Source organism: Cottoperca gobio, chromosome 13 (assembly GCF_900634415.1).
Source record: "Cottoperca gobio chromosome 13, fCotGob3.1, whole genome shotgun sequence".
Lineage (NCBI taxonomy): Eukaryota > Metazoa > Chordata > Actinopteri > Perciformes > Bovichtidae > Cottoperca > Cottoperca gobio.
The window spans coordinates 20,069,301-20,089,401 of NC_041367.1; the positions used below are offsets into that span (position 1 = coordinate 20,069,301).

The window sequence follows — 20,101 nt, forward strand, 5'->3', positions numbered from 1 at the left end:
TGGTGGTTTGCAGAAGAAGAAAAAAAGTTCAGTGGTCCATATGTTGATATGTACACACACTGATGAGACACCCCCTCTCTTCTTCTCTTTTTGTTGACCCCCCCTCCTCCCTGTGCACTCCATCCCTCTTTCTCCCTCCATCCATCCCTCTCTCCCAATCCTGGGACCCCTCCACCCTCTCTCTCTCTCTCTCTCGCTTTCTTTCTATTTGTGATCCCCACTGACAGTGTAGCTTGGTCTCCCGTGGGCCTAAACAGTCAAACTGATATCCGTATCGCCTCGGACGCCCACCTGCCTCCCCCAGCTCTGCCGCCCAGCTCTCCCTGCCCCACAGCCCGAGTGTGGGCTGCTCCATCAGTGTGTTTCCTCCATCGGCTTCCTGCTGTGGACCATGTGTGAGTGTCTGCGTGGAATATTCAGAGTCACCTGGACGCCTTCCTCCAATGCAGGTCAGGATAAATAACAGGATGAATACAGTAGCACATTTTTAGTGGATACAAAAGAGATTATTGTCATATAATGATTAATTGGTATAACAAAAACATCTCCATTTTCTCCTAATTGTCACGTAGAAAGAAGCCTTTGGGAGCTATTTTGGCTAAGATTAGCTTTATGGGTTAGTTGAGAATTAAATAAGTAACTGTTTCTGTAAAAAGTAAAACAGTCTGACATAAGTTTACCCAAGGTTGAAGGCAGATATCCACACCCATCATCCACCTTGATAAGAACATTTTATTTTCACTATTTTAGTCTGAAAGTACTGCTTTTTTTTCTACTCGTGGCTCCTTCATGTAATATGTTTGTGGTGTTAAAATGCATTCCTCAGATGCTTTTAATTATTTCAGAATATGATTGGATTTGTTGGGATATAGAGTAGCGTTTACATAGCAGGTCTTTAGCTGAAGCTAATACCTGGAGGAACCTACAATCAGGAAGCGGGTGGAGACTCAGGGACATGAAGAGAGACACGTCACATGTGGCTCTACACTCAACTCTTGGTACAAGATAATAATAATAATAATAATAATAATAATAATAATAAGCATTTAATAGCAATATTTACATACCATGGTCCTCTCATCAAGCACTCAAAATTCAACTATCACTCCCGCCTATCATTACACATTACACTATAGACTATGGTGGTACATCAAGGCGTGCTACCCGAGCCGAAGGGACAAAGCAAGGGCCGTCGCCTCTCTTACCCGTAATCCTCCTGTGATACAACACTTTGCTGCCTTGTGTAACCCCACTGGACTCAATCTAGACCTCTCTGGGAGGATTTTCATCATTCATTAATCTTTACACTATCATCCAAGCTTCTCCTCGCACCTCTCAAAGGATTTATTTATTTTATATACACGTCGGGCGGCGGCGGAGAGCCTCACTGAGGACTTTGTTCACTCAACTAGTTTCTCATTCTAACCATCAATTATTTATTGTAATAGCATTAAAAAATAGCATTAGTAAAATTGGAAAAGGCTAATAGTTAAGAGATAAAATAGCAGCTTTAATAAAAGCATTTAAATTAGTTTAAAATGGCATAAAGTAGCAGCATTAAAGATTGTATAAAATATCACCATTAAAAGGCTAAAGTAAAAATATATGTTTACTTTTGAAGATATTGAGCGAGCTTGCCTCCCTAATGTCTGCAGGTAAAGTGTTCCATAGCTTTGGTGTATAATTGATAAAGGATGCATCCCCGACTTTCTTTTGGATGTTTCTGGGAACATTTAATAAACCAGTAGTGGATGATCGTAATGTTCTTGGGGGCACATAGTTTATTAGAGAGTTGGCAGTGTAACTTCCATTTAGGGCTTTGTATACAAGAAGGAGGAAAAAAAGTCAATTCTAAAAGTTACTGGAAGCCAGTGTAGAGCAGCTAACGCTGCACTGATGTGGTCTCTCCTCTTGGTTCTGGTCAGCAGCCTCGCTGCAGCGTTTTGGATGAGCTGAAGTCTCTCCGTTGTTTTTTTTGGGAGGCCGGTAAAGAGTGCATTACAGTAATCGAGTCGGCTTGAGATAAAAGCATAAATTAGTTTTTCAGCATCCGTTTGATTTATAAATTGTCTGATTTGAGCTATATTTCTAAGGTGGAAGAATGATGTTTGTGTCACCTTGTTTATGTGGGAATTTAAAGCTTAGATCTGAGTCTATGATAACACCAAGACTTGTAACTTCAGGTTTAATCAAAGGAGTAAGTTTCCCCATGTTATTCAGCATCATCTCTCTGTTTGTTACAGGACCTACTAGTAGGATTTCAGTTTTGTTCTCATTTAATTTTGAGAAATTATTGCTCATCCATTTATTTATTGCTGACAGGTGGTGATGGAGTTAACAGCTGTAGTATCATTTGGTTCAGCAGAGATGTACAGCTGTGTGTCATCTGCGTAGCTATGGAAGCACACATTGTGTTCTGTAATGATGTCCCCCAGTGGTAGCATGTACAGGGAGAACAGTAATGGACCGAGGCAGCTCCCTTGTGGAACTCCAAAGTGGGCATCATGCTTCTCTGACACATGATCTCCAAGCCTGACAAAATACTTTCTCCCTTTGATATATGTTCTGAACCAGTTTAATACACAGTCAGAGAGACCAACCAGTTTTTCTAGACGATTAATTAGGATGTCATGGTCGATCGTGTCAAATGCTGCGCTCAGGTCTAGCAGGATAAGAATTGAGACCTTGTTTGTATCAGAGTTTAGTCTGAGGTCACTAATTATTTTAGTAAGAGCAGTTTCGGTGCTGTGGCATGCTCTGAAGCCCGATTGAAATTCCTCCAGGATGTTGTTTTCTTTAAGAAAGGAGTTTATTTGGACCGAGACTATTTTCTCTAATATTTTGCTGATGAATGGAAGGTCTATTATATTTTGGCCTATAGTTGGTCAGCGTATTACTGTCTAGGTTAGGTTTCTTTAGCAAGGGCTGTTTTAAAGACATCTGGGAAGATTCCCGTTAGAAGAGACGTGTTTATAATATTTAGGACGTGACTTGAAATGCTGTCGAATATCTACTTAAAGAATGCTGTAGGTATCGGGTCAACACAAGAGGTGGAGGAGCTACAATCCATCACAGTTTTATGAAGCTCAGTTAATGTGATGCAGGTGAATGTTCCCATGGTTACATCACAATGTTTGCAGATGTTCTCTGTGTCTGCATCATAAGTGATGCTGGCTCTGATTGAAGTTATTTTATTATTGAGGAACAATGCGAGTTCTTCACACTTTGATGCAGAGGACTGCGGAGGTGTGTGGGCAGTGTTCAGTAGCTGGTTAATAGTCGAGAATAGTATTCTAGAATTTCCAACATTCTCTGAGATAATCTTAGAAAAGTAATCCTTTCGTGCAGCTGCATTGCTTTACCATAGGCAGCCATGGATACTTTGTAGATATCATAGTTAACTGTGAGCTTAGTTTTCCTCCATCTTCCTTCAGCTGCTCTACAAGTCCTCTTAGTCTGAGTAACATTGCTGTTGTTTAAACATGGGGAGATTCTGTCAGTGGATTTCTTTTTGACCTTTAATGGAGCAACAATATCCAGGGTAGATGACAAGGTGTTGTTTAGATTTTCAACCATGAGATTTAAGAAGCAGTCTGAGCATGGCTCAAATGATCTCATGGTGTTAGAGAATGTTTCCTCTGCTGTGTCATCTAGTATTCTTTTTTTGACTACTGTCTCTCTTTTGGTCTTTGTTAAGATTAGGTTAGCATCAAAAAATAAACAGTGATGGTCAGATATTAGTAATTCGATTACTGAGACCTTATCGATGTCCAGCCTTGTCGTTATCACTAAGTCTAGCGTGTTACCATGCTGATGAGTGGGTTCACTGATATTTTGTTTTAGATCATAGCTGTCTAGTAACCTTTCAAGTTCAATAGTCTTGGGATCATTCTTCTTATTTACATGAATATTTAGGTCTCCATGCAGGATTATTCTTTCCCATCTAGTGAAATCAGCTCTGAGAATTCCTGTTGAAATAGTGCTAAATATTTTGGTGGCCTGTACAATGTGATGATGAGCAAAGATAGTTCTGATTTGAGCTCAATAGCAAGATATTCAAATGATGTAAATTCACCCAGGTCAATGTCATTACATACAAGCGACGCTGATAAGATAACAGCAATCCCTCCACCTTTCTTATTTTGCCTTACTGCCTGATAGTATTTATAGTTTGGGGGACATGTCTCAGTCAGTGTTGCCACACCAGTAATGTTGTTTAACCAGGTCTCAACTAGAAACATACAGTGCAAGTTCTTTTGAACTATCAGATCATTAATCAAAAAAGATTTGTTAGCTAATGATCTGACATTCAGATAGGCTATACTGTTGTAACTGCTCTTATGGAACAATTGTTTTGTGGTTATCAAAATTTCAATCTAAAGTCAGTGTTTTAGACTTAATGTAAGAGACTATCCTACATTCATATGTCAGGGTGCTGAATGCTGTGCAGTGTGAAGTGGACCAGATGGCCAATTGGTGTTTTTTGTTATCTTAGTACATGTTTGCTGACATTGTGGCTACTGTTGGTCACATTTAAATCTTGTTGTAGCTCATTGTAAATATTTTGATGGCATGTGTGATCAAACTCTGCTGAGGTTTCTCATGACTAACTGAAAGGTGTTGTGTCTTGTTGGCTATTAGCAGCTTGTGTCCTTCGTTTTCGTTTCGTGACTGCAACACTGCATCTCTTATTAGCTTATTCTTGCACTAGAACATTGTACAACATTGGATGATTTAACACAGGGACAGTGTGAGGGACGCCTCCAGATCCACATGCCCAAAGCAGCATTTCATTTGACCATTCATTTGATAATGAACAAATGATGCATTGGACTTGCATTTAGAAGAAAAGTGACTTGTTCTCATTAACCATGTGAACAAACAACTGGCTACCTACATATCCACTGGACACAGAGCAACATTAGCATCCCATTAAAGTCGTGTTCCTTTAATCAATATTCACAGTTTTTTTTCTGAGAAATAATGGTGTTTAAGTTTTTGGATTTAGTTGGTCAGCTAGTTGCTTACTGGGTTTGCTGTTTGACACTGTGCTCCAAAGATAGACATATGAAGGGATTAATCTCTCTATATACAGCTATGAAACCATAACACTGAACTACAAGATGCTAAAAGCTGCAGTGTGTTCTTAATTGGGCTAATATTCACATTACACAGTCATTTGATTCAAAGTTAATGTCTCCATTATATACCTGAAGCCTTTTTTAAGAGTTAGAAAGTGAGGAGATGAAGACTCAGAGCAGCACATTCGATCATCGTTGATACTCCCATTTTTCTTTGGAAAGCGATAACTGCTGTTTAATGGGAAACGTTCGTACCTTGTTCTTAATTTAACTCCTCTGAACAAGAACAGTTTTTAGTATCTGCTCGAGCTGATGAGTTTGAGCTCAACAGAGGCAAACTCCTTCCTCTGTGTGTCTCACCATTTCTGTACCCTTCAGTAACCAAGTAGCTGAAACTCACACTCACTTCACACAGTGAACAGTCAGCTGTGCAGAGGAGAGAATGAAGCCAGGGTTTGGTCTTCCAGGAGAGTGTCTGAAAATGTTATCCCAATATTTAAACGATGTCTCATCTTGCCATCTCTGTGTCTGCTTTTTACCATACCTTTGAAGTGTGGCCATTCAGAACAAATACAAACTCTTTTGGTTTTAGAGAGACTACTTCAAATTGAGAATAAATTGTAATACATATCGACATCATTATCCTGCTCATATAATGGCTGCTTATAGGCAAAAAGACAGATTGTGTTCAGACTCTCAGACCAATTTATGTTTTTCACTGTAACACACAACCTGCTCCAGTTTCTTGGCCCATTTAAGCTCTGACGAGGGCATGGCTACAGTCTGGGGGGACCTCCTGCCCCATGCCAACTGGGCTGTCCATTCTCCCTCACCACTCCTCACCACTCTACTCCTCCTCAGTCTCCCCTGTTTGTCTCCTATGCACATCCTCACTCCCACCCATCACAAACAATACTTTCATTCTGTGTGCCTGCCAAGCTCCCGCACAATATCATATGAGCACTGCCTCTGCTTTCATTCCGGCTATCTTTAAAGAGAACCGTTGGTTTTAACTTCAAGATGATGGTTTGGGGGTTGTATAAATGAACATGTAATACTTCAGTTCAAGTGAAAACTTAAAATTAGCGAGATTTTAGAGAAAGTCGCTGCCACAACAGTGTATACAGATACTTGCTCCTCGCTCTCTCTCCCTCTCTCCCTCTCTCCATCTCTGTCACCCTCCATCACTCCCCTCTTCACCCAGCCCTTGTTTCAGGGTCCCAAGCCTCCCCATATCTAAATCCTGGCTTTGTGTGGGAGCTGGAATGCAACAATGACCATGTTAGCTGACACAGTGCTGGCTGCCTGATCTGCACTGACAGCATCTCCCCCCTGACACCCCACCTCTGCATGGCTCGCTGGCAAGAGACACATCCATCGCTCAACTGTAGGGCTGTGGGCTGTACACGGCTGGATATGGTTTGGAGGGCAGGGATTGGGAGGCAGGGGCATTGGTCCGCAATTGAATGTGGTTTATTAAGCCTCAGGATCTGGATAGAGGCTTAAAGGATCTTCACACCCATGCAGGTGTTTTTACATATTTTGGCTAATCAGACCTCTGATCAGGTTGAAGTAAAAAGATGGCGGACTCCGTGAAGAGCAGTTTGTAGAAACAAAAAGCTCACTCTAAGATAGCGAAAAACACAACGATTCTTAGCTTCAGGTGATTATACACTGATGAAAACATAGTTATGGATACTGTATTCAATTTCTGCTGCTAGATCCACCCTAATCCTACATACTGGACCTTTACGTATAAGATCTGTGTACAGCACCTCCAGCACTTTACATTAGTGCTTCATATCGGTGACATCAGATTGCTTATTTTGTCTGAACAACACATAGAAATGAAATGAGCAGCGATGACGACTGCATCTTCAGAAAAGATTCAATCGGTTTTGGATTATTTTACAATGTCTGTTAAACTTCTTTTATCCAGCTGAATGACTTCCACTAGAGTGAACGCCTCTCCCCTTCATTTCACCTCAGTAAGCGTGAAATTGTGTCAGTCTTGGTTTGTACGCATTAGTGCCACCTTGAATTTCTTCTCTGGGTGACAGGTGCTGAATATGAGTTTAGATGCAGCATATATACATTTAACAAGTGAGGATCAAGCCCTCATGTTGTCCAGCAAACACTATGCTGAAGTGTAAGTGCAAGATATTGAACTCCACTCACAGAGTGACTGCTGACTTCATTGTAGAGGAATAGAGAATTTATCTTAGGGGGTCAACAAAGTGTCACATAACTACCAGTGGGTAATGTCACTGAAACAAACACAAAATGATCACTTCCACGTCATTTGTAGTTTTGTCTCTTCCAGTCTTGGTGTCTTGCTTCTATGTGTGGGAGGGGTGAGGGCCTTTTACATGTCTCTGCTCGGGGAGGACTTAGGCTTGCTGTCCAGCACGTCTCAAACTTCTCATATTTACCTCAGCTTTGCAGCCAGCTGGTTTACTACAAGTCATCTGTAAGTACAGGGAGGGAAACAAACACAGACATACACAAATATACAGACAGATACGCACTGACAAGTTGAAATGCAGACAGGAATACACAGAGAACGGCAGACGAATACACACACACGCACTGTTCTGCACACAACAGCAGTTGCTCTCCTGGAAGTGTGCAACACTTTCTCTCAAATGAGATCCAAGGCCTGCTCTTACTATTTACAGCCATTTGAAATAAAAATAACTTTCCAGCAACATCACTTGTTGGAAAGTTCATCCAGGCATCTAAACAGCGTTGGGATTTTATTAGAGCCTGTCTTGTGCTTTATGTTGGCTTCCATGTTTGAAGTAGGATCTCTCAGCTGGGACATTGAGATCCAAACCACCAACAGACAACTTACCGGAAAGGAACCCTGCGTGTCTAATATAACAACAAAATGTATCAGCTAGTTTTTTATCCAAAGATCACTCATCACGGTGAACAAGATACATCACATTTTTGGAAGCTGTCCCATTGGTCAACTTGCATAATAAAGGAATAGTTTAAATGTTTTTGAAGGGTTGTATGAGGTACTAATTCATAGTATATTTAAGCAATAGCTCACGACAGGCCGTGGTATATGGTCATTATATCACAGTTAAGGGGCGTGGTACAACCCCCTTAACTGTGATATAATGACCATATACCACCATGAAGTGAGCTATTGCTTTTATAAAACGGTTACCAAGTGTGGCAATATAAAAGAAAAATACACACTCCAATTTAAATAGTTTTTATTATTAAATACTGATGTTCACAATAAAATAGTCCCTCCGTTGCCTTCTGCACAAAACATAGTGCGAGGTGGTTGCTATGCAACATCACTAACAGCTGCTCTTCACGTAGCTCTGCATGTCGTCTTTTAGGGGCTTTTTTCTCTGGAGAGAGGCACTGATCAATCCACTCCTCCAGAGTAAAGCTTTGTACGTTTGTTTCTTAACGGACGTAATTTAACAGCTGTAACGGTTGTAGCTTTTTCTCAGATGCGGAGGGATACTGACTTGTTGTGAAAAGTAATTACAATTCTACCTGTGATATACGCTCATTATACCACGGCTAAGAACCAATCAGATTGCTTGATTTGACATGTTCGTTTTATAAAGTACAGTATAGTATAGTATAGTATAGTATTACCTACAGTAGATGGCATTCGGCACGCCCCCAGTTTGGAGAAACAGACAGGACAGAAGCTAAGCAATGTACTGCTGTGGACAAGGGGAGCAGCAAAACGTACTTAGCCACTTAGAAAAGGGCCCACCTCCGCAGCAGTACATTGCTTAGCCTCCGTGCTGGTACTCATGTCTGTTTCTTCAAACTGACGCCGTGCCGACCGCCATCTACTGTAGGTAATACACTCACTGTGGATATCAACCTCATACAACCCCATTTAAAAATATTCGCACTATTCCTTAAAGTGATCTGAACTTAGTGGCTCATCAATCACTCTGGCACTCATAGATGCAAACTCAGCAGTATGCAGTTGGATATTAAATGAGGAGGAGCATTATCCAAAGTAGAAAGGCTGACCTTTGAGCTTTTACTTTATAGCTTGTAGTCTAGGTTTAAAAAATGCTATATCATTATCTAAATATCGCTGATGTAACAAGGGATATTTGTACAATGCTCACTACTATATCACTTTAAAGTCCTCCTGCAAACAGGGAAAGGAGTACCTGTAGTTATTTTTAGTTCTCCTGATCTCTTGCAAAAGAAGAAAAAACGTTCTCAGATCATTTAAAATAAAAACAAATTGCATTTTATCAGCTTTGAGATCAATCAAGTTACCTACTAGCACAGCTCTATTTTTGAGCTTGAATTGAACTTAACATTTCCTTTTTGACACATATAATGATGAATTGCAGGTGTTTGTGTCTGCATCTGAGACACAGATAGAGAGCCAGTAGTCTCACTACTCAGACAGACAGTCCACAATGCCACAAACTTTGTTATCTTCTTCTCCTCCCTCCTTTATCGTAGTTGTGCAGCCCCACCTCTTGCTGCCCTAATATGGGGCCATCTCTCTGCCCTCCGGCCAATCAGGCGGCTGGATGCGTCTCTCCTAGGGATGCCATGGTCCCCGGCCAGGCCTGAGGTTTCAGTGAGGGGAGCAACAGGCTGGCGGGTGACAAGGGGCAAAGACTTTAGAAAGAGAGAGGGGGGAAATATTAAAAATACCAACAACAACAAGTGAAGGAGAGAAGCTGAGCATAGACAGGAAGTGAATGTTAGGGAGTCACAGGAAGATAGGAAAAGAGAGAGAGGCTGAGATTTAAGCTCAGGTGGAGGTCTGCCACTTTTGAACTGCTGCAGGAGGCACGCTGAGGCTGGGAGTTAAGGTAGGCTGGATGGATGTGGTTTAATAAAGTCTCTGTGTCTGCTGACACCCGAGGGCTCTGTGAGAGGGACGCAGGTGTGAGAAGTTATGGTGGAAGGGGACTGATCTTCAGCGGCCATGCCTTTGTTGTTCTGGGTCTGTACTCTCTGTAATTTAGTTTCAAATCAGTCAAAATATTGCTTCAACAATTTGCAGCTCATGAGCCGCTGAGAGCCATACAGAATAGTTTATGTAGCAGCCTGCAGACTCCACACTGCTGACTTCGGAGAGCATAACAATAGCGCGCTGTTTAAATGCAAAGACAGTTTTAGTAAAACAGCTGCTGCTTGTGTTTATTCCAACATGCCAGTTGCTGGTTACAAACACTCAAGTATTCACTGAGGTTAATGGTAACTATTTGCAGTGTGGCATGTCACTATGACTCCATGTTTATAAGAGTGTTTTGTAATGTGACCTGTGTCAAATAACACTTGGAAATTATTCCTAGCAGTTATCTAAACCTTGAGGTGTGCCAGATGGGTGGGGCCTTCAACACCACAAGCATCACAACATTTAGAGAAAAGCACCGTAACTGTAAATTATCATAATAATAGTGTCCCAGTCAAAAAGAAGTTTTAATGGCCTCATGCAGAGCAGAGCGTACAGAGCTGCTGGTGGCAGTAGCGGTCATTTCAAATAGCCCCTGTCTGAATGTTACACACCAGCGACAGCTGCAGTGTGATGGTCATAGGATCTGTTTGCCCTGCAACGACAGCTCCAGCAGCCTGGTATATATATTGGCTTAAAGTGGGTATAGACGCTGCTGTAGCCCTAACACACCTACTCTGTGATGGAGGACCACTAACACTTGTGTGGAACTGCATTACATGATACCGATCGGTGCTGCGTTGTATCAAACATTCTTATTTGATAGCTAATATAAAAGGCAGATTCTACCTTTTAGAAACTTTGCACAAGAGCATTGTAGTCTAAGTGTTTTTCTTGCTTTCATGGTCAAAATATATTCTCTTTTATCTCCTTGAAATATAAATCTCCACTAGTTTAGTTGGACATGTTTGGACAGATTCACTGATTTCTGCTGATGATCATTTATTGCTTTCAACTAATTGTTTTGAGTCCAACTGTATCAAAGAGACAAACTTTCTTTTACTTTTGTGAAAGTGCTGCGCCTAAATTCAATATTAGGTTAAATATTTTGCAATGTCAGCTAAGTGGTACTGAAATTCCAGGGAACTTGACAGCATTAGCTCAGACAGGCAACAGTCAGCTACATGGTCCATAAACAATTCACACGGCAACAAAATGGGATAAATACTGTGAGCAACTCCTCATCAGTGTGTGCCACCACTTGTTTAATGTATTATGTTGCTTTCAGATACCAAATCAAGTTGTGTAATAATATCATAAATCAAAAAATCATATATTAATTCCAGTTCCCTAAATTAACCTTTTATGGAAATTAATTACATGTACAGAAGCTTGGCTGCAGATTTTAGCTGTTGTTGTTTTGTTGGAAACTTTTGGGGATCACTCATCATAATAGATTCATATTTAATATGTTTGTCCAAATGGTAGTTAAAGTTGTTGATGCCTCTGCAGCAAAATAATTGTAGCTGTCAAACCCTTCTTTAGCTTGTTTAAATGGAGGCCAGCAACTCTTTTCTAATTCTGTCTGTACAGACTGTCACAGGTCTGATGCTACAAATAAAGTCTTAGATGTCAAAATACAGAAGCAGCAGGTACAGTTTGTGTGCGTACGTGAGCTGATAGTAAATGACCTCAAAAATGAAATGATGGATGACGGTAGCAGTTTCCTGGCGACAGACTTTGGGTGGTTGTGGGTGGGGTTAATTTTAGACCAGGAAGTAGGGTCAAGAGTTGATTGGGCCGTTTGGGAGGGAGACCTCATGAGGAAACTCTGCTTGACGTACGTACGAGGGTGAACTTCCCTTAGAGTCGAGAGGATTTTTCAGGAAGGAAGACTCATGTAAACAAATGAGAGAACATGTCAGTTAATATATGAGTTATGAGTTAAATACATTTATTCTGAAAACTGATAGATACAGTTCATAGCCTGTGGCACATTTTTGTCTTCAAATGACAGGGTGTCTCTCACGATGTGCTAAGTGTATCCGTCAAATCTCTGTTTCCTGTTTACATGGAGGCATTTCCTGTCCAGTGCCCCAAGTGTGTCTTGTTTTGTCCATCTGATGTCTTAAATGGCCAGGAGACATACTGGGATCTATCTCACTAATCTTGAACAGTTTGGACATTATGCTGTTTGGTGGATGCTGTTATCTAAAGTGGCTCACAGCAGCAACGCTTCCTAAATGTTCAGCTCTGATGGCCGCTGTGTGAGTCAAAGCTGTGGCAGCCACTGAACGCTTGGGGCTTTTTATTCCCTGTCATGCTGAGGTGGGGCAGCACACTATGTCCATCCAGTCACTATGCTGTGCACACATTGACCTCTAGAACGTATATTATTCAGCAGAATCCTCGCTGTCTTCACAAATCACTTGAAGACTTATGTCTTCCAAGAGTAATAACCTATTATACTTTTTCTCTCTCTCTCGCGTGAAATAACATTTTCATTGGCTTTGCACTTATGTACGGAGGCTAGACAGAAAGTCATAGAAAGAAAGAAATGAATAAATCGAGGCCACAATTTAATGTGTGCGCGCAAGATTGAATTTTTGGCCTCAATTGAATTTAATCGGCACACATTTTGCTTCATTTGTGCGCATGAGATAAGTATCAGCACAACATGCCAGCCTTCCTCCCCGAAGCATTAAGTGCAGTGCACCTGCTTCGAGCACATCATCCACCAGTAATGAAATGAGTAATGAAGTTTTCCAGGGCCAAGTATGAAGTTGATAGCATAATCCGCAAACTTTCAATACCCTCGTTATTCACCTTTTACTAACAATAATGCCTTACAAATCAAGTTTTGTCAGCATGTCTCCCCAAGCTAAAATAGAGCTTAATTAAAGAGTCTCTATCCAAAGCTATCTACCACCAAGCACAACTGGCTGCTGGAATGAATGAGCTGGCTTTGCGTACTGCCAAAAATGATTTAAATATATAATTTGTAGTACATCGTGGCCCCGGTATATATGTTTTCTCTCTCTATGGCCACTTTCAGGCTCCGTACTCATGTGTTACTTCATGCAACTGCAGCCTTGTGACACTTGTCAACATGGAACTTGTGAGTCTTAAAATATTTCCCTTGATCAACTGAGGCTTGGATTGTACTGCACCTTTGTAAACGTCTTGTCCTGATCACAGTGACTTACTCTGCTGCACAGTAGTCTTATTTTTATCTGAAAATGCTACGATTAAATGTCAGTTATGTCAGATGCTAATGCATTTCATAACCACAAAAAAGCCTGGAAATGTTGTTTGTGAAGCCCTCAGCGTAGAAAAATCCTATTTAAAGGAGTACTCCAGTGAAGCTGCACTTGCATAAAGTTGTTGGAAGCACAAGAGACATAATTGGCTAAATTGGAGCAGCGGAGGGTCAACACTAAATCCTACATTTCCCATAATTCTTTTAAACTTAAGTTCTAGTGTATAACGCTAGAGGCTTAGAAAGCTTTCCATTAAAAATGTTCACAGGCTGAGATGCACTCCTGACCTTTACTGTATCTGTTAAACCAACAGTGTCTTTCCAGAAACATGTCTTTGTTAGTTTGAAGTATACAGACCTTACTCTAAACAGTTCAATGTGTATAATACTGCAGTTACTAATAAAAAGTCCCTCATAAAAACTGTTGCCAGAGATGAAATTATTTTCACTTTATTGACTGTCGTTGGAGGCAGAAACCCCAGAACTTCTGCAAAACACCACAACTGTCTTAATTGATAAAGGTTGATAGTGGACAAGTGGAAAATGTGTTTTTTTGGAATTTGGGTGAACTGACCCTTTAACTGTACATGTTGTTCATTATTGATTGTTCTCTATATGTGTACTTGACTCCATGCATGTGAATGCTGTATGTTGTGTTCTGGTTACCTCCACACAGTGCACAAGCAGATCATTACAATCTGAGAAAGTATGAAACAAAAGATTTACAATAAATTCATTTAAAAAGAAAACACTTTGAAAAGTATTTATGCGTGTGTGTGACTCGCCACAGTGTTCCTTTGTTGCTCTCAGAATAAACTAGTGATGCTGATTTCTAAATGTCAGTTTTCTTTTTAGAACTGATTTATTTGTTGAAATATTTGCAGTCAGCCTGGTGTCTGGAATAGAAACTGTTTCCCTCCTCCGGTCTTGTGATTGTCCTAAAGTTAGATTTAGATTAGATTGTGTTATATGCTCAGGCTGCCACCAATTGTAAAAATGTGCTGCGGTATTTCCTCAGTGTGTGTACTCTTATGTAAGTATGTGAGGAGAAAACCTATTTTTGTCGATATCTGGCCTCAGCTGATAATACCTCAGTCTACAATTAATCGCAAACTCACATCCTCAGCTGTCTCTCATGTGCTGCATCACTGCTGCACTGTTATATCAAATGTTATTAATGTTTTGAAGGGCAGATGAGTGGTTGTTTTCTTTGGGTGGGCACCACATGCTGGAGTCCTGCTATTACTGAGCCAACTATAACATCATTAACTTGTCCATCTCTTGTAGTCATAGAGCAGCAGGGTCAGTTCCACAGCGCTGCTGCTGTACTGCAAGTCAAAACGGGACAACAACAACTATTCAGCTCCACCACATCACATTCCCTGACAGACGTCTAGAGACCAATGAAATGCCACATAAATGGTAAACTTCCTGTAAGTGGTTCGAATGGTGTTCGCACCAGAATTTAACTGCTCCAGAATTCCCTTGACAGGGGAGACCACGTCTTAGAGGCGGACCAGAGTTCCAGTATAGCCTTCACACCGGACCAGAGTTCCAGTATAGCCTTCACACCGGACCAGAGTTTCAGTATAGCCTTCACACCATACTCAACAAACCGCACCAAGGCGGGAAACGTTCCAGGGTTCAGTTCAGCCGGACTAAACAAGAATGGTGTGAACGTGCCCTTAGGTTAGGATTTCCTCACAAGTGACTTCTTGTTGTTCTGCGTATGATGAGGAAGTAGCTTACTGTTGTTATACTGCTATTAAAAAGGGTAGATGGTATTGTGTATGAGGAGTGTGCCCTTGGACTTTTGTCCTTACTGGACATACCGTAGACATTGGAGAAAGAGATAAGTCAGAATAAAACTTTGTAACTGAACATAATCACTAGTGGAATCATCCAATATTGACATTCATATATATATATATATATATATATATATAACAAAACAATATATAAAAGACATAAGAAACAAACAAACACAATTCACAAATGACTAAATTCCAGGAGTTAGGAGGTCTTATCAGTCATTTAGATGACTTGTTGCTTTTACAACACTGACAACTGAAAGGCTTCTTTCCACAGCTGTGGAGAACAGTACCAGTATGTATGCCTGTGAGGTGACTGCAGCCACCACTGGGTAGGTGGTGGGGACCAGGATGTAGGAGCAGATACCGAGCAATGGACTGGGAGAGAAACTTTGCAGGCATTAAGCTTCTTGGTGTGAATATGTAAATGTACTTAATTCCTTTGTTCCAGCACACTTTCATAAAAAAAGAATCACATAATGATTGCATTTAAATCTAACATAGAAAGTAAAAAGGCATTGCTCATGTTGCTGTGTCTAAGCCTTTGCACAACCCCTGTGCTGTGAAGTTGTAAGATGCTGATAGAGGCGTTTTAAGCTGTCTTTTCCACTCTGCGACCTAACGAACAAACCCACTTGCATTTAAAATGGACTCTCGACAACTTAATCCAGCTCCTGTTAGACAAACTGCGGAGTGGCTGACAGCACCAACAAGCTTTTAAGCTTTCTGGTTTGTTCTGTGATCTGCAAATTCAGAACCCGTCGTGAGAGCACTCAGGGTAGCAAGAACTGAGACTCTCTCGCTGCGTAGTAGCTGCCTTGGATCATATTAACAGGGTGCTCTACATTTCACATTATTATAGATTCAAACGGACAGATAATTATTCATTTTAATTTATGAATAGAATCTCTGGGTAATAATTTCACAATTTAATTAGTTTGTCAAGGAGCGTGCAGCATCCCAGACAGGAAGCAACCTTGCATTCACTTCTTTGTGCTTTTTGGATTTAGCCTTCTGGATATTTTCTTCTTTTTGTTTTGTGACTTTTGTCATTTCGACTTTTCGGTTACTTTGGTGCACAGTACACAGCACTTTGATCATATTTGTAATGCATGTTCATCAGTGCAGTCTGTGGATGTGACTGTCAGAATGTAAACACCCACACGGGATGTGTGAGCTGCAATAATACAATGAATTCTGCTATTTACAAGCCTTTTTAATGCTTTCAACAGTTTGAACAAAGATGAGCCCTCTATGTTGCACCGGGAGAGGTACGTGGTACTGGCACTGATATATATATATATGAATATATATATATGTATATATATATATATATATATATATATATATATATATATATATATATATATATATATATATATATGTCCCTGCTCTTTAAAATGAAGTTATGTTAACAATTGTTGGTGAATATACAAATGCAATATAAAAAACATTTGTGAATATAAGAATTAACAGTAACACAGTGGAAGAAATTAAGGGAAGGAAAGAATAAAAAATGTAATAAATTAAATAAACCCAACCACACCACCAACCAACACACAAAACCTAGTAACATAAATATGTAAATAGCATAAAACTCTGTTTGTTATCTTTTCCCGATATTGAATGAGCAGTTGCCAGATGGCATCAAATAAGTTCACCTGATCACGTCTGACATATCTAATCCTCTCCAGCTCAACAGTATTGACAGGATCATCCAGCCACATTTTAACATTAGGAAGGTCTTTTCTCATTCCACAACATCAGCCAGCATTTCTTATCTGACATAAGATAATAGATAATATCGTCTATGAGGCAATGTGAGGTTGTTTAATGTCTCTGAAGTATGAAATGAAATTATGGGACCTGTTGTCAAAGAAAATATGTATTAAATCAACTCGTCTGTAAAGACATTTCCGTTTCCCACACCTTTTACAGTCTGATAAAAACCTGCAGTTTCATTCCCTCTCCGTATGTCACACTCAGTATTACACTAAGACAGGAGGGCTGCTGTGACCGGCACACTACTAAGATGGAGAGTGATACAGAAACCCACTATTATATATTCTACATGTTGATTGGAGCGGGCAGGCATCAGGCGTGTGGAGGCCTGCAGATGTGTGAGTCTGATCTATAATAAGAGCTGAGCTGAGAGGCATTTCAAATCTTCACCACCTCCTCCTCCTCCTCCACCATCCCTCCATTCCTCTTCTCCGCTCAGGGAGTGCCACCTCCTCCACCTGCTGCTGTCTGTCTGCCCGTCTGCCACACAGAGCTGCAGTTTAAAGCTGCTGTCAGGTGCACATAGCTGATAATCATATTTTTACTTTAACTGAATTAATTCAGTGTTTCTGTCCATGACTATAAACTCAGAGCTCAGGAAACTTCACATTTTTTATTTCATGATGTTTGAGTTTTTGGGCGCCCAGAAATCTAGTTCTTCATGTGCTAAGTGTCCAAAAGTTGATGGTTATTGTAGAGTTAACAATGACATCAAAAACAGACATGATACAGTCTGGATGTGGGGAACACTATGTTATGAATATCTCATTATCACTGTAGGAGCAGCAGAGTCAGAGATCTACCAGGCACTCAGGTATGGTTTTGATGTCTCTGTTCCCATCACTTAAGAGTGTATCACTCCAGTAAAGGAACTATCTCTCCAAAACTTGTTCTACTCCATGAATGCCTGTCCCAGCAGTGAATGTGTGCTATGTGTTCCTGTGACCTGCTGGATACCAGATACCTCCAACCCAGCCAAACAGGCACCACATCCAGGCTGACACTCGACACGTCTAAACACACACGCGCACAAATTCAAACACACGGATAGACTTTCTCCCTTTGCACATGCCACATATACACAGACACACACACACACGCACATAGCTAAGCTGAGGCAGTTAAAAAAGTGATCACATGAAGGTAGGACTGTGAGGAATGGCATTGCTGGGGGCCCCAGTGACAGAAAGTCATGTGATTCCCAAACAAGCAGTTATGATGGACTGATGGTAAACTGACCAGGAGAGGATTGGCTGCACCAGTTAGATCCTGGCTAGCACTAAATCAGTGCGACATTGTTATTGTTGTTACTGTAGCTTTTATACAGTGGTACAAACATCAAATATCCCATCATGTGATTGAGTTTTAGTTTCAGGACCTGCTGGATTGGTTGGTGCTGCTGCTGTTTTCAGCGGTTTTACTGAATTTGTTGCTGCTTTCCACTCTGAAGACCCAAATATCTGCTCTATATGACCAAGTCTTTAACCATAACAAGCACATGCAGTAGATATATTGCTAATAATTCCTAAATATTTGATAGCCTACCAATACCATTATATTTGCAGTGGTATTCATATAGTTTCATTTTTGGTTGTCATGAAAATGTCACTCCTGTCATGGATGTTCTGGGCCAGTTGGAGTAGTACCATTGGTTTCCTAAAAGTGTCTGAGTGGATGGTTTGGGCTCGGGTGGCCGGTGCAGAGGCGTGACCGAGACTATGGAAAGAATCTAAAGAAGCTTTAGACTGACGGCCATGTCACTATTAGCAATCTATATTATGCGTGAGCCTGTCATGAACACCATGCTACACCTTCTTAAGAATGCCACTGGAACTAATTTACTGTTATGTGATACAGTCCTGTGTTGATGGCGTGTCAGTGGTCCTCCTCCGTATAGACTATATGTATTAAATGTCCACACGTATTGAAATTGTTCCTGATTTAATTTAACTATCGCTTTTGCCGGACATAATGTCAGAAACTGTGGTGAAACAGAAGATCCTATCTTTTCAGATTCTACAGTACGTGTGCACACATGCAGGGAGAGCTGATGGGACACATCCAGTACAGTTTTTGTCAGTTTTAGAAAAATACTAATATACTCTACATAACAACCTTTGAAGAAGCAGTGGTCAGATACTGTGCATTATTACCTAAAGTTTCAGACATTAGTTATTGAGATATAGAATCATAGACAACACTAAGGCAGACTAAACTAATAATGTAGAAAATGTGAAAATAAACACTTTCTATACGAGAGGAGAGAAATGAGCAGAGAGATCTGTGTGCACCTCTGAAGTCTCTTTACCTTCATAGGATAAAGCTGGACTGGCACAATCAACTACTCTTTTTTATGTAGCTCTGTTGTGTCTTGTTTAAAGCAGTTTGAGCTGATTGGACTGGTGTTTGTTTAATTTTATCTTTTTTTATATATGCTTTTATCGACAGGAAAGTCACTTAAGTTTAATCAGCCAGTTCAGGAAATGTCTTTCCAATCCTACTTTATGTTGCTAGTCAAGAATCCCATATGCAATATGATGAAAAACCTAAAAACCAATACACTTCATTGCAGTGCCTTATAATTACTATTATTATTATGTTATTGCAAAACCTAGAATAACCTGTTGTCTTTTTCTGTTTCAGACTCTGACAGAGACCAAGAGGACAGCCATGTTTTCAGCCAGACCAGAGATCCAGCCGTAAGTAAACACAGACTTCCTTCTGCTTGTGCAGAAATACAGAAAGCGATCATTTCTACTGACCTACTGTCGTTGTTCTTTAGTGAGAGCAGTAACAGCAGTGAGCAGGTGGAAGATTTAATGACGAGATGAACAACATGACAGACAACAACAGTGCACATCAGTATTCACTGAGGAGGAGATGGTGCATGTTTAGTTTCTGTGTTCTCAATCCCTTTTTGAAAAGCACCATCTGTCCTCCACACAGTGAGAACACACTGCACTGAATATGCAGACGACACTTTTACTCAGTGGAGACGTTCTTTTACAGGATTGCATTTTGATGACTGAAATGAGATGTTACTGTTTCTGCACAAGGATGTGCTCTAATATGTTTAAAATTAATTAATTATTACACTTATTATACTTTATGAAGATAATTCTTTTGAATCGTGTACAGGGTGCTCAGTGAGTGTGTTTTTTTAATTGATTTTTCCACAGTAACTAAAACAACTATGGTGTCTCAAGAAGGATTAAAAATAAGAAGAGATATTTGGTTGACAAAAATGAATCTC

The 20,101-nt window shown here is 40.4% G+C and overlaps 1 protein-coding gene across 1 annotated transcript in view; it reads left to right on the forward strand.

Annotated features, from left to right (window-relative positions):
• Positions 1 to 9,709: 9,709 nt before the first annotated feature.
• The window catches only part of prx (periaxin), a 33,234-nt gene continuing 22,842 nt past the window's right edge, over positions 9,710 to 20,101 (forward strand). Inside the window, exons 1-2 of the mRNA XM_029446060.1 lie at positions 9,710 to 9,910; positions 19,492 to 19,547. The gene's annotated coding sequence lies outside the window, so the exon portion shown is untranslated. The remainder of the gene's footprint in view (positions 9,911 to 19,491; positions 19,548 to 20,101) is intronic.